The 15,023-nt window shown below is 37.7% G+C and overlaps 1 pseudogene; it reads right to left on the bottom strand.

Annotated features, from left to right (window-relative positions):
• Positions 1–624: 624 nt before the first annotated feature.
• Positions 625–13,687, bottom strand: LOC147831023 (myelin-associated glycoprotein-like; annotated as a pseudogene).
• Between the last annotated feature and the right edge of the window lie 1,336 nt (positions 13,688–15,023).

Genomic DNA, 15,023 nt, shown 5'->3' with positions numbered 1-15,023 from the left:
CTCTTTTTTTTCAGGGGTTGCCACAGTGGAATGAACCATCAACTATTGCAGCATTTGTTTTAAACAGCAGATGCCCTTTCAGCCACAACCTAGTACTCGGAAACAACCACACATTCTGTCATTCACACACACTCACACACTACGGCCAATTTAGTTTATAAAGTTCACCAATACCGCATGTGTTTGGACAGTGGGGGAAACTGGAGACCCATGCAAAAACAGGGAGAACATGCAAACTCCACAGAAATGCCAACTGACCCAGCTGGGATTCAACCCAGTGACCTTCTTGCTGGGAGGTGGCAGACCATTGAGTTATACAGCTTATCACATGTACCGAATTTCATAGCTGATTTGGTCACTGCACATGAAGTCTGCATTAATAATGAAGTTTTAATAGAGGTGTTTAGGCTAATGCAAACATATTGATAAGAACCACTTTAAGCTGTTTCAAACCAGAATCTGCTAGAAAAGGCACAAAAAATACATACAATTTACCTGAAATAAAAACTAAGAGCAAAGATTGTGAGAACTGACACCATTCCTCTCACACAAACAGCAACAGAGTTATTGACAGTCTCAGAAGAAAAATGTGTAACCTGACCAGAATGTAATATTTTATATAATCTACAATAGTTTAGATACAGATAAATTATCTTGTTTTTTGTCAATAAACAGTGTAAACTTACCTTCAGCTGTGAGCTGGATCTCTTTTGATGAATGATTGCCATGTTTGTTCTGTGCTGTGCAGGAATATCATCCTGTATTATTCTAAGTAACAAAAAGAGTAATGTGTTTTCTCTGAGCTACAGGTCTCTCCTCTCCACGTTTGTACCAGGTGAAGGTCAGATTATTTGATGGACTGGCATTGCTACTGCAGGTCAAAGTCACATTAGTACCAGCAGAGAATGAAGCAGATGGACTGATAATGATGCCGGTTTCTTTTGGAGGAACTTTAACAGAAATAAATGCACACATTACACTTTGCATTTTAAACTTAATCATAAAAAAATGACATTATTATTTTAGATTTATAATTATTTCATGCCAGGAGTTTGAGATCGTACACTGGACTAGTACCATCATGTTGGTCTCCACAGTTGAGCCATTAGATGCATTTCTTGGATAAGTAACAATGCAGGAGATGTTCTTTCTGTGGTCATTGTATAAAGCTTTGAAGGTCATGAGTAAAGACACAGACTGGGTTTTATCAGGTTTCTCCAGTAACTGTGTTGTGATGTTGGCAGATTCAGGGATGTTAGACCAGTATATTGTAGGAGGTTGTTTAGGGCAGGGGGCTTCAGCAGATCAGCTCAGATTCCCTTTTATGTCCCTCCATCACATTGGACAGATTCTTGGGCTTAAGTTCAGGTTGTTGTGGTGAATCTACAAACATTTTTTTTTTATTTATGGTTGTGATTCATTAAAAAAAAAAAAAACATACAAATGTTTTACATAATATTTACAGTTGCATTTATGTATTCATCGGGCCACTTTATATGGTGACATACAATAATATGCGTTAACATTTAAATTAAGTCTTTGATACACTGCTCCGATTACATACAGTGAATGAACTGGGACTAGGGGCTGCACGTTGGCACAGTGGGTAGCACGTTGGCCTCACAGCAAGAACTCGCTGATTCAAGCTTCGGCTGGGTCAGTTGGTGTTTCTGTGCGGAGTTTGCATGTTCTCCTCGTGTTGGTGTGGGTTTCCTCTGGGTGCCCCGGTTTCCCCCACAAGTTCACAAACATGTGGTATAGGTAAATTGGGACATTGATAAATGTCCCTTTAAACACATCTGGCTCTGTTTCCAGTCTGAAGTAGACTTTGTCTGAGTGGTTCATCATGATGTTGTAGAAGACAGTTCCTCTTACTGAGATCTCCAGTCATCTGTATGTCACTGAATCCTTTAATGATGTTTTTACTGCTATTAAAAGCTATAAAACTGTCTGTGTCAGCAAACTGTGATTTATTTTTCAGCCAGATGCCATAAAAGCACGGAACTATTTTCATAAGTTTGTCTTCAAAATCTGAGATGTTAAATGTACAAGGAATCTGCACACAAGAGCCTGTCAGAGCTGTTACTGTGTGCGGCATCACAGCAGAGTACTGAACATCAGCTAAAACATAAAAACATATTGGTGGCTTAAATAAGTGGCTGATGAGTAAAGCTTTGAAATGGACAATTAGTATATCTTGTCCTCCTTTTTTACATGCTCAGATTCTTACAAGCTCTATGACTATCTTACTATCTACAAACTATCAAAACTTAAATATTTGCATTATAATGGATATACTGCATTATAATGGTATCCTTATGAAAAAAAAAGTATATTTCCCCCTGTCCTGCTCAGGATGTAACCCCAGCATCTTCATGCTCCGTGGAACCTATGCAACTGCGTCGGACCCAGTTATCGAGTGAAGAGCGTGACAGATGCTTAAAGAATAACCTGTGCCTGTATTGTGGTCTTTTTGGTCTTACCAAAGTTCAATGCCCCAATAAACCACCCATCAAAACGTTATCGGTGAGTGCAACTTCTATCTTTTCAAGCAACAGTAAAACTTTGACTGTACCCGTCTCTCTGTGTTTTGGAAATGCAACGATTCATACTGTCACTATGGTTGATTCAGGAGCTGCAGGCAATTTCATGGACTATACGTTTGCCAGTAACAATGCTGTTCCATTAACCTCTTGTGATTCCCCCCTAGCAATCACGGCGATAGACGGACGCCCTCTAGGGGATGGAAATATAACTTACCGCACTCTCCAACTCTCCGTTAAAACAGGCTCTCTCCACGAAGAACAGATGATCACAACAGATTGATCACAAAATCTCCACAACATGCCATTATGTGGATGGCCCTGGTTACAAGCCCATGATCCCCATATTTCTTGGAAAAAGGGTGAGATTACTAAATGGAGTGAATCATCTCTGAATAACTGCTTGCGTTCTATTGTTTCTGTCCAGCTCAATGCCATTGTCACCAGTACTGAAACCCCTGAGAAATCCCAGATTCCCAAAGTATACAAGGATCTTGCAGAGGCATTTAATAAGCAAAAGGCTATTAAGCTTCCCCTCACCGTGAGTATGATTGTGCCATTGACTTACTACCTGGTACTATGCCACTCGTGGGAAAATCTTTCCTCACTCTCAAACAGAAACTGAAACCTTGAACGCCTACATTAAGGAAGAATTAGCAAAAGAATTTATACGCCCGTCAAAGTTACCCGCATCAGCAGGCTTCTTCTTTGTAGGAAAGAAGGATGGAAGCTTACGCCTTTGCATTGATTACAGAGGTTTGAACGAGATCACAGTCAAATACCGTTATCCCCTGCCTTTAGTCCCAACAGCCCTGGAACAATTACGCTCAGCCCGTTATTTCACTAAACTTGATCTTCGCAGTGCTTACAACCTCATCAGGATAAGGCAGGGTGACGAATGGAAGGCTTTTACACTGCCAACGGCCACTATGAATACTTGGTTATGCCTTTCGGCCAAGCAAACAGTCCTTCCGTCTTCCAGGCTTTCATAACTGAGGTATTCCGAGACATGCTGAACCAGTGGGTCATTGTTTACATTGAGGATATCCTCATTTATTCCAATTCCTTAGAAGAACACATCAACCATGTCAGATTGGTCCTGAAAAGACTTATGGAGAACCAACTATATGCAAAATTGTCTAAGTGTGAGTTTCACCAGACTTGTATCTTGTTCCTAGGATACATAGTCAGCGCAGAGGGAGTGGCCATGGACGAAAAGAAAGTAGACACTGTTATCAAATGGCCAAAACCCAAGACAATAAAGGAGCTACAATGTTTACTGGGATTCGCCAATTTCTACAGAAGGTTTATAAGAAATTTCAATTCAGTGGCCGCTTCGCTCACTTCAATGGTCAAAGGAGGCAAATCCAAATTAAACTGGAGTAACGAAGCAAACCGGGTGTTCAACCACCTCTAATCCCACTTCTCTACTGCATCAATCCTTTGTCACCCTGATCCTAATTTGCCATTCGTCCTCGAGATTGACGCATCTAACACTGACATTGGAGGTGTGCTGTCCCAAAGGCAAGGGAGTTTGAACAAACTCCATCCCTGCGCCTTCTTCTCAAGCAAACTCATCTAAGCCGAAAAAAATGATGATGTGGGTAATCGTGAACTTCTTGCCATGGAGGCAGCTATGGAGGAGTGGAGACACTGGTTGGAAGGAGACAGACACCCCTTTACGGTAATCACCAACCACAAAAATCTTGAGTATATCCATTCAGCCAAAAGATTAAACCCTCGGTAGGCAAGATGGGCAATGTTTTTCACACGTTTTGACTTCTCAGTCATGTACCACCCCAGTTCCAAGAATGTCAAAGCCGATGCACTCTCCCGTCTTTCTGAAGAGGAGATCGCAAAAGAGAAGGAACAATCCATCCTCGAAGATTTTATCATCTTGGCCCCCATCACTTGGGATATAGATACCGAAATCTCACAAGCCTCAATTCAACACCCTACACCTCCAGCCTGTCCAGCAGACAAAATTGTTGTTCCCCTGTCACTGAAAGAGAGACTACTCCACTACTAAGAGACTACTCCTCTACTAAGAGATCCACTCAAACCCCAGTTCCGGACACCCAGGCATTACAGGTACAATCGATCTCATTCAGAACCGTTATTGGTGGCCTACTGTAAGAAAATATGTTATCAAGTTCATCAAAAATTCCTCCCTTGCAACATGCACAAACATTTTTGCCATCGCCTTGCTGGACTCTTACAACCCCTGGATATTCCACGTCGTCCTTGTTCCCATATAGCCATTGATTTCATCACCGATCTCCCCCTTTCTCAAGGCCACACCTCCATACTCACAGTCATTGACAGATTTTCCAAAGCGTGCAGACTCATTCTCATTCCCAAATTACCCACAGCCCTAGAAACGGCGGAACATTTATGCACCAACATATTCCGTTATTACGGGTTGCCCGAAGACATTGTGTCTGAAAGAGATCCCCAATTTACATCCAGAGTATGGTCTGCATTCTTCAAGAATGAATAAGGCCTAAATCAAGAAATAGGGCACTTCCTCCGTACCTACTATCATCAAAATCAGGAAGATTGGAGTCGTTTTCTGATGTGGGCAGAATATGCGCAGAACTCCCTAAGAAAGGCATCCACAGGCTTAACCTCATTTCAATGTGTACTAGGTTTCCAACCCCCTCTGTTCCCATCGTCTGGAGAACCGTCTGAACTCCCAGCCATTGATCATTGGTTTCAACAATGTGAAAACATCTGGAATGCAGCCCACACTCACCTTTCACATGCCATTAGGCGTTTCAAGGAGCAGGCTGATCGTCATCGGCATCTCAATCCGGCTTACTCCCCAGGACAGTGGGTGTGGCTGTCAACTCGAGATCTCCGCCTCAGACTCCCATGTAAAAAACTCAATGCTGGTCCTTCAAGACTGATTGTCAAATTTCTTCAGTATCTTACCAGTTATCTCTGCCTAATCACTATCGCATCTCTCCCACATTTCATGATTGGGATCCGTCTTTCGGATGAGACGTTAAACCGAGGTCCCGACTCTCTGTGGTCGTTAAAAATCCCAGGATGTCCTTCGAAAAGAGTAGGGGTTTAACCCCGGCATCCTGGCCAAATCTGCCCACTGGCCTTTGTCCATCATGGCCTCCTAACCATCCCCATATTCAATTGGCTGCATCACTGTCTCCTCTCCACCAATCAGCTGGTGTGTGGTGTGCGGTCTGGCGCAAAATGGCTGCCGTCGCGTCATCCAGGTGGATGCTGCACACTGGTGGTGGATGAGGAGATTCCCCCCACTGTGTAAAGCGCTTTGAGTGCCCAGAAAAGCGCTATATAAATGTAAGGAATTATTATTAATTATTATTATTATGTATCCCTGCCCGAGCCCGCTGTTGGTCCAGCCGAGGTGGATAGGGAGGTGGCAGCCGGTGACGGAGAGGAGGCGTACCAGATCCACGAGATCCTGAAATCCAGGCGCCAAGGGGGACAACTTCAATACCTGATCGACTGGGAGGGGTACGGCCCCAAGGAACGATTATGGATCAACCGTACGGATATTCTTGACCCATCTCTTTTAAGAGAGTTTCACCTGCAGCATCCGGAAATGCTGGCCCCTCGTCCCCGTGGAAGACCCCGGTGTCGTGGGCCCTCTCACGTCATGAGCCGTTCACAGGAGGGGGGCTCTGTTACCTCGTTGGCCAGCAGAGGTCATCATCACCGGACTACTGACATTACGTCATCCTCTCAGACACTGATTGCCACCTAACTGCTTCATATCACACTGATCACCCACACACACACATATAAGCAGCTCAAACACACACTTCAGTGCCAAGTCTTGTTCTACCCTGCTCACATTTCTGAGCGTACCTTATCCTTGCCTGATCTCCTCGTTGCAAACCCGGACTGTTCCTTGACCTTGCCTTGCCTGCCACCTGCCTTGAACCCTGCATTGTATATTGACCTTGATCCATGCCGCCTGCCTCTGACCCATGCTTGCTATAACGACTCTTGTATGCCAGCTGCCTGTGACCTGCCCATCGACCTTATACAACTGTGTTTGATGTGAGTTCACACACCAGTGCATACTGTGTGCTTTTTATTAACCTGTTTAATAAATATACTGCAAATGGATCCCTCTGTGTCAGAGCCTTCGTTACAAGTATAGGTTTTGATTCACTTTAAACATTGGCGTTTTTCATAAATATGCAATTTCTGAGTAAAAATAGACCCAATAACAAATCAGCTTATTCCAAATTGGCTCCAAAAAATTTCACACTTTGTATTCAATAATAAACTGTAATTGATTTGCTAAGTAGACTTACAGAGTCTAGAAAAGAGACTAAAAAAACTAGTGCATAGAATACTTACATGACTTATACTTAACATACAGTTAAGTACTGTATACTTCATCTAATAAACTTAAAGTATACTTCTTAATGAAAAAGTTAATTATGCTTAAAGCATGATCTATGCTCTGTATTTACCTTCATCTTTGGTGGCAAGTGGCAAGCAAACGATGGGTAGTTTTACTAGGTAAATTTTCCTGTCCTTGTCAATCACATGCCTGTATACTAATTTATCGCATGTCATTCTACTAGTAAACACTGTAATATTTTTTAAATGAAAAAAAAATAAAAAAAGATAATGAATTATGTATGAACCTGAGTGAGTGTGTAGAATCAAAAAGCTGCTGATGATGATTATAAATGTGGTCTGGAACACAGACATTGCAGGAATTCTGCAACAAACAATTAACGTCTTTAACTGTAAATATTCCTGCTTTAAAGCTGAAAGTTCACTGCAGATTGTGGGTTCTCAAATACTTGATACTTCATATGCTTATTAAAAACATAAATTGATTTGACATAAATGTAATTTATATTTATTTTAACAAAAAACAATTTTTTTCATTATTTTCTTTTTACTTTTTTTTCGGTGGTTTGCACAAGACTAATCTTACCTTGAGGGCTGAAGGCAACGATAAAGCAGAAGTTTTTTGGAAGAACTTCCTGTCTGTGAGATCTTATAGAGATGTGACAATACTGATGTTCGAGCAGAACTATAATAACAAATCTACATTTGGTCATTCTATCACCCATTTATTATTCTATTATTTTATGCAATATATATCACAATAATATACAATAAACACTATATAAAATAAACTTAGCAAATGTTTTATGATAAATAAGGCACAGCACTAAAGAACAGACAGTTATAGGATATGAATATCAATATAATCAGAAGGCTATTTTTCTTCTTCCTGATCACAGGTTAAGATGGAATGTAAATGTAACATTAATTCATCTAATTAAAGTAAATTTGCATATTTATTTCACATATTACCTGTCATTGGATGTGTTGTTCTGTACTATACATTTTTATTATGTTTGTAATTGACAATAATTTATAAAAATGTACATTCAAAAAAAAAAAAAAAATTGGGACAACAATATTTTTTGTTTATTCCACTTTAATTTGTTAAGACAACTTAATCGATTTGTGTTGTTTTTCTTTTAGAGTGGACTAAAGATAGTACTAGCCAGCATTTGTGCACTATTGAGTTAATTGTGGCTGATATTAACTCTGAAACACTGCACATTTAATGTTTACACACTGCTTGCACATTTAATGCTACCAGAAGATTGTATCAAAATCTATTTATAATTCTATGTGAATTCACAAAAAGAAGTCAAAACAAGGAACTGCAAACTTTAAGGCTTTTTTAAGGTTTCTCATTTCTGCTAATCAGTTTAAACATAGCTTTAGTGACGTGATGTAGAATACTGATTCATACAGAAATGCTTTTACAGAAAAAGCTGTTGTGTGTTCATTTTCTAATTATGAAACTATTCTGATCAAATACTTTTGTGACATTCACATATCATGTAGAAATGTCTGGCAGGTTAAACAGTTAAACCAAACCCTTGTGGAAAAAAGTAAATTTCAAGTTGCTTTTATGAAGTTTTATGAAGTATATTATGAAGTTAGTTTACCACAAAATGAACGTTTATTCGGCGAGGCAGTGGCGCAGTAGGTAGTGCTGTTGCCTTACAGCAAGAAGGTTGCTGATTCGAACCTCGGCTCAGTTGGCGTTTCTGTGTCCCTAACCCCAACCGTTATTCGGTGATGAGCAAATCGTACTAAATTGTATGAATTAGATTGTATGAATTTACACAAATTAGCCACTAAATCAAAAAGTTAGGAATTGCTGTGAGATTGCGTTGTGGGGAACGCATGAAACATGGTTCTGGAACATTTTCACAATTATGTGGACAAATGTGAACATGACTGGAAATATGGTCACATGGTTTTTATATAAAGATGTTTCATGTTAGTGAGTGACTTCAGTGGAAGGTTCAGTGTTTTAATTAAGGTTCATTCTTAATTATGGAACTCTTTTCTTTTCTTAGTCTATTTAGAATTTGTTTAGACAGCTAAAATAGGGTTGTGCCATGCATTTCTGCAAATACATGACTCTGTATTCCCTTTTTGACATTAGTATTCCTGTCCAAAAACTGACATAAATATTAACATGAATTGATGAATTCAAATGAAATTTGGCAAACTCATTTTTTTTTTCAATTGTGGCAAAAGCCTGTTAACTTTTGCTTGATGATAAATAATATGTTGAGCCAACTGAAAAAACTTCATGTCTGACCAGTCCGACCAATCATGTTATTAGCCCGATTGAATATTATAAATTGATGTAGCAGTTTCACATTTAAAACAATGTAATTTACATTGCTAAAGCAACTTTACTGTATTGTTTATTCTCTGTTGTCCCAAAAGAAGATGAATAATTCAGCACAGTTGACAGAGCTGTTCGTATTGCTGCTTACAGTTTCAAGTATTCCCATCTTCTATAAAATGGTACATACACACTGTACATACCGATTGCCTAACACACTAGCAGCGACTTTGTAACTACCTGTTGCTCTGGGTGGCGACCTGTTGCAAACTCAGGTTGTTTAGGTCTGTACAGCATAAATACAATCGGCCTCTCAGCTGAGAGAAGATCACATGAGGTCTACTGGTGCTCATTTTGGCTGTCGCTCAAGAAAGTAGCTCTTCATTTGCATAAAGTTGAAGGATTGCCGGAAATTGAAAACTCTCCATTGAAATAAACGGTCATTTTTCGCTTTGCTGCAGCGAGTCGCTTGTAGTGTGAATGAAGCTTAAGAGAGTACGGATGAATAATTTGCTTACCTGAGTCTCTTCCTGGTCCTTGGAGCGTGGGCAAAACATAGCGCCATTGTGGTTGGCCGAATTGCCTGTGTAAAGATGGCTTAATCTCTCTGTAATAACAGACCCTGAGAACTTTTATGGAATTTCATGAGAGAAGACTACAAGAATTGCTATGCAATAAAACAATAAACTTTCTAGTCTGAGTAGCAGACCTGCAAAAGAGCAAGTTCTTCAGCTGCCTCAGTTACCCATCATGTGCCCCCCTCTCTGCCACCCCCTTAACTTCTTCACTCAAAACTCAGGTTATTGACATTCCACACTGAATCTTCATTCCCTTCATATGGTGTATCTTGTGAATCTATAGCTTTAACTTGTCGTGTTTGGTATCATTTTAAATGTCTCTGTATGATTAGTAAATGGTCTCAATTGTGCTGTAGTAGTAGTACCACATCCTGCCTCACGCTCCCTCGTTCGAGCTTAGTTCATTGTTTGGCATTCTCAACATTATTTACATTTGGAAAGCAGGAGAGACATGTCTGGAATGCAGCAATCACCTTGGTATTTTTTTCTTTAGCGCAATCCATTATGAGAAACGCAATTTGTTCTTTAAAATAGGTACAAATACAAATATATTATATTAGAAGATTTCATTAATAATTTTTATTATTTATTTATATAAACCTTCTTTCGAAAGGTTTCATTTTATTCCACTAGGTGGCTGTAAAGTATTTTTTAATCTTGTTTTGAACAAAAAAAAAAAGCTTCCATGTCTTATAAAGGGCAAGGCAGTGGCGCAGTGGGTAGCACGTTCGCCTCACAGCAAGAAGGTCGCTGGGTCGTTGGTTTGAACCTCGGCTCAGTTGGCGTTTCTGTGTGGAGTTTGCATGTTCTCCCTGCCTTCGTGTGGGTTTCCTCCGGGTGCTCCGGTTTCCCCCACAGTCCAAAGACATGTGGTACAGGTGAATTGGGTATGCTAAATTGTCCGTAGTGTGTGTGGATGTTTCCCAGAGATGGGTTGCGGCTGGAAGGGCATCCACTGCATAAAAAGTTGCTGGATAAGTTGGCGGTTCATTCCGCTGTGGTTACCGCGGATTAATAAAGGGACTACGCTGACAAGAAAATGAATGAATGTCTTATAAAAATTACAAGGTCATATTATTATTATTGTAATTTTTAATTTTTTATTGCATATGAACACATATACAACAAGAGAAATACAAATCACACAATATGACAACAGTACATATTATTACAAGTAGAGAATAAAATAAAATACAGCACGGGGAATAAAACTGAATTAAAATATATTTTTTTACGATGGTATACAGTTTACTTGTCAATCTTGAATTTAAACATAATATTAGATGTCTTGAGAGCTTTTTTATTTATACTGTTGTGATAACTGAGTTTATCACAATTATTAACATCAATTTTTTGATATTGATAATAATTTTGATATTTTAGCCTCTCGTATAGGGCACCAAATAATGTACTGATGATTTCTTTGGTTCGGTATTAACATTACAGATTTTGGTCACTTCACTCTTAAGATGTGTACTCTTAGGGTTTTATTATTTTTTCAACTATACGTTGTTCACATTATTTATTTGAATTTTGTTTAGACCCTTTAAACCCATTACTTGTGAGCCTATTAGTCATAACACAGCTGAGTAAACTCTATTTCTGTGTATTTAAAATGCCTCTCTGTGATACTGCAGTTTAAAGCTTTGAGATGTCAGCCTCTTCATAAAATACCAAGTGTGTTTCATCATCAGAGAGGTGTTCATTAATGATGTCACTGGTGGCTTTGACATAATCCACTGATACCTTTATTGATCTGTGAACATTGAAAACAATCGTACAATCATACTATTTATACAATTACACTTCTGCAATTTACTAGGATACATTTTATTATCAATAATAAATGTGATATTTAACATCAACAGGAAATTAGATAAATAATTTATGTCAATATTTGATGCAAACCCATATCAACATTTTTTATTTTGAAAACAGATGCAACGAACTAAGTAATCAGAAACATATTATTGTTACTGGGTTCATTAAAAATCTTTTTCCTAAAAAGAGTGTATTGCTGGCAGATTCAGGGATGTAAGACCAGGATATTATAGGAAGTTGTTTTGGGCAGGGGGATTCAGCAGAGCAGCCTATATTCACTATACTTTCCACCATCACATACACTCTCAGAAATAAAGGTACAAGAGCTGTCACTGGGGCAGTACCTTTTCAAAAGGTACATATTTGTTCCAAAAGAGTCCATATTGGTACCTCAAAAGTACATTTTAGGTGCATTTGGGTACTACTGATATGTACCTTTGAGGTACCACTAAGGACTTTATAGGTACAAATATGTACCTTTTGAAAAGGTACTGCACTAGTGACAGCTCTTGTACCTTTATTTCTATAGGGTAGATAATTGGGTATAAGTTTAGGTTGCTGTGGTGAATCTACAGATTAAGCGATTTTGATTTAACTTTAAGAAATCACATATTTTCCACCTATATTTGCATTCCTTTATTGAACCCACATTATATTATCTTTATAATTTCAGAGTGCACACGTTTACAAGATTGTGGTGTCACATTTGGTCGTGCTGCTGATGTATACCTCGTATGTGCCTTGTTTTGTATGTTGCCTTGTGCTTTGTTTTAAATAGAGGAATTTGCACATGGACATTCAGGTTATACATCAGTGTACAGTGCTCATGAACGTGTACCCTATACTGACACTAAGGAAAAGAAAATGTTAAATAAAGTAGTTTAAAGAATTAAGCTTTGTTTTATGTTTACATGAAAGTATTCACATTGACTGGTCTGTTTTGTGGATGTTTTGGTGACACTTTATTTTGATGGTCCATTTGTTGAATTTAAGTTACATTGCATCTACATGCCAACTAATTCTCATTAGATTGTAAGTAGACTGTTAGGTTGGGGTTAGGGATAGTGTAAGTTGAAATGTACATGCAAAGTTTCTTACAGTCAGTTAAATGCCTGTTGAAGGAGCAGTATCAACAGATATTAAGCAAACAGTCTACTACTCAAAAGGATCCTCAAAATAAAGTGCTACTGATGTTTTGTTTAATTGTTATGGACTTTAAATGAGACAGACCATTGCTGTCTATGAAGGATAAGGGAGATCTCAGAGTTCGCAAAAAAATCAGCGATTTGGAGTAACATGAGGGTTAGTAATTAACGAGAAATTTTTAATTTTTAGGGGAAATAAAACTGATTAAACTGTAACAGTTTCCTGAAGAGATCCCATTTAATAGTTTTAAAATCAGTTTAATATTATTATCTACCAGTTAACAATTATGTGATTTATTGATAGTCTTTTATCAGAAATACTGATTCTTCTCATTAAAGAGCTAAAATTTACCTCTGACATTGATCCTCACAAGTTCATTGATAAGTGTTCCTTTAAACACCTCGGCTCTGTTTCCAATCTGAAGTAATAAATGTCTGAGTGGTTCATCATGATGTTGTAGAAGACAGTGGTGCAGTTCCTCTCACTGAGATCTCCAGTCATCTGTAGTATGTCACTGAATCCTGTGATGATGTTTTTACTGCTTTTAAAATCTGTAAAACTGTCTGTGTTAGCAGAGATGTTGAATGTACAGGGAATCTGCACACAAGAGCATGTCAGGGCTGTTACTGTCTTCAACATCACAGCAGAGTATTGAGGATCAGCTGAAACATTAAAACACATTAGTCACTCAGAGATCTGAAAAAATTGACACTTGGTTTTAAACTGACATCATAATAATTATTTACATCTTTGTTAATAATGAGTAATAGTAAAGATTAACCTACCTAACTGACTATGTTGTAATAAAGAGCTAATGAAAAGGATGTGATCTGGTTTCCTGCCATCAGGGTTTGTCGAGTACTGGCCATTCATTAGTTGTCACAAAACACCAGAGTCCAAACAGACAGAATACAAAACACCATAACAGTTTACTTCCAGCATACAACAGAAAATACATATGTAATAAAGATCTCAGCTCATTCTTCTTCTATATATTTTTTTACATTACCGCTAGAGAATGAGCCACTGTTCAATCCAGTCTGTTTTGATTGTTTAATTATTTCATTCATCACTGTAAATTTGGCTAACTACACTAATAATCTAACTGATTTTATCACATAAAAGTCATTTTTAAATTAAATTCAGAAATATTTTAGTTACTATAATTAGTTATATCAGTAAAACATCTTTCAGTTATAAACACATTTAGATGATTTTCATTTATATATTTGTATGCATGTTTACATAATGCACCTAATCGTTGCTGTTATGCTTAAAACTGTAGCTGTAATGAAAGTGTTTTATAAGATGTTACTGGAATTACTTACTTTAATCAGTACAATTCACAAGTATTTGCTGTCACCTGAAAGGCTACAGTATCCCACACTCCAAAAGTCTCTCATCAATAAATAAAATGAATAAAAATTATTTATCGTCTGTGAAAGAATTGAGTGAAATCTCACCTCAGAAAAGGGGTTTAACTTAAAAGAAGTGACTAAAATTGTCCTTGTTGCAACAGTTTTTATCAGACAGCATATATATGCCCAATGTAGTGTCATCACACAGGAAAAGACTTTTAGGAACCAGAGACAACATGAGGTTGAAAATAAGTTATTTTTATATTCTACTTAAAATTGTTGCAGGACTGTTTACTTTTTATTTCCACTTTGAAATTATGAGTCATATACATCCTACGACACTCCATAGACAAAATGTGCAATGTAAAATGTACATGAAAAGCGAAAACGTGTGAAAAGTGTTGATGAATGTTTCTGAATAGTTATATGTTATGTAAATATATGATAGGATAGGAAAAAAAAAAACATTTTAGCGAACCAGAGTTATCTAGAGCCAAAATGGCCAATTATTTTTAAAACACAGGTGTTAATCTTAGTTTATGTGAATCAAGATTTATATGCACCTGGAAATGAAATTCAGGTTTTGAAATGTTTATGACTAGGTGGGGGAAATTGTAATGAATGTGCTTAACACTGTCATTAAAATACTTTAGAATTTGTATAACAGACAAGTGTGTGTCTATATAAAGTAAATTTGGTCAACTCGGAGTATGTTACTTAAAGCTCTAAACAGACATAACATTTTAAACAGAATGGCACATACTGTATGACACCTTGCAGGTGCCTATACTTAACAAAAACACTTAAATCTTCTTTTTTGTATTGTCATTGCATTTTGTACCTTTAATAGAGTCATTTAATATATATATATATATATATATATATATATATATATATATAT

This window comes from Danio rerio, chromosome 24, assembly GCF_052040795.2.
Source record: "Danio rerio strain M-AB ecotype USA chromosome 24, GRCz13ab, whole genome shotgun sequence".
NCBI lineage: Eukaryota > Metazoa > Chordata > Actinopteri > Cypriniformes > Danionidae > Danio > Danio rerio.
This window is presented reverse-complemented; position numbering and strand designations above follow the sequence as displayed.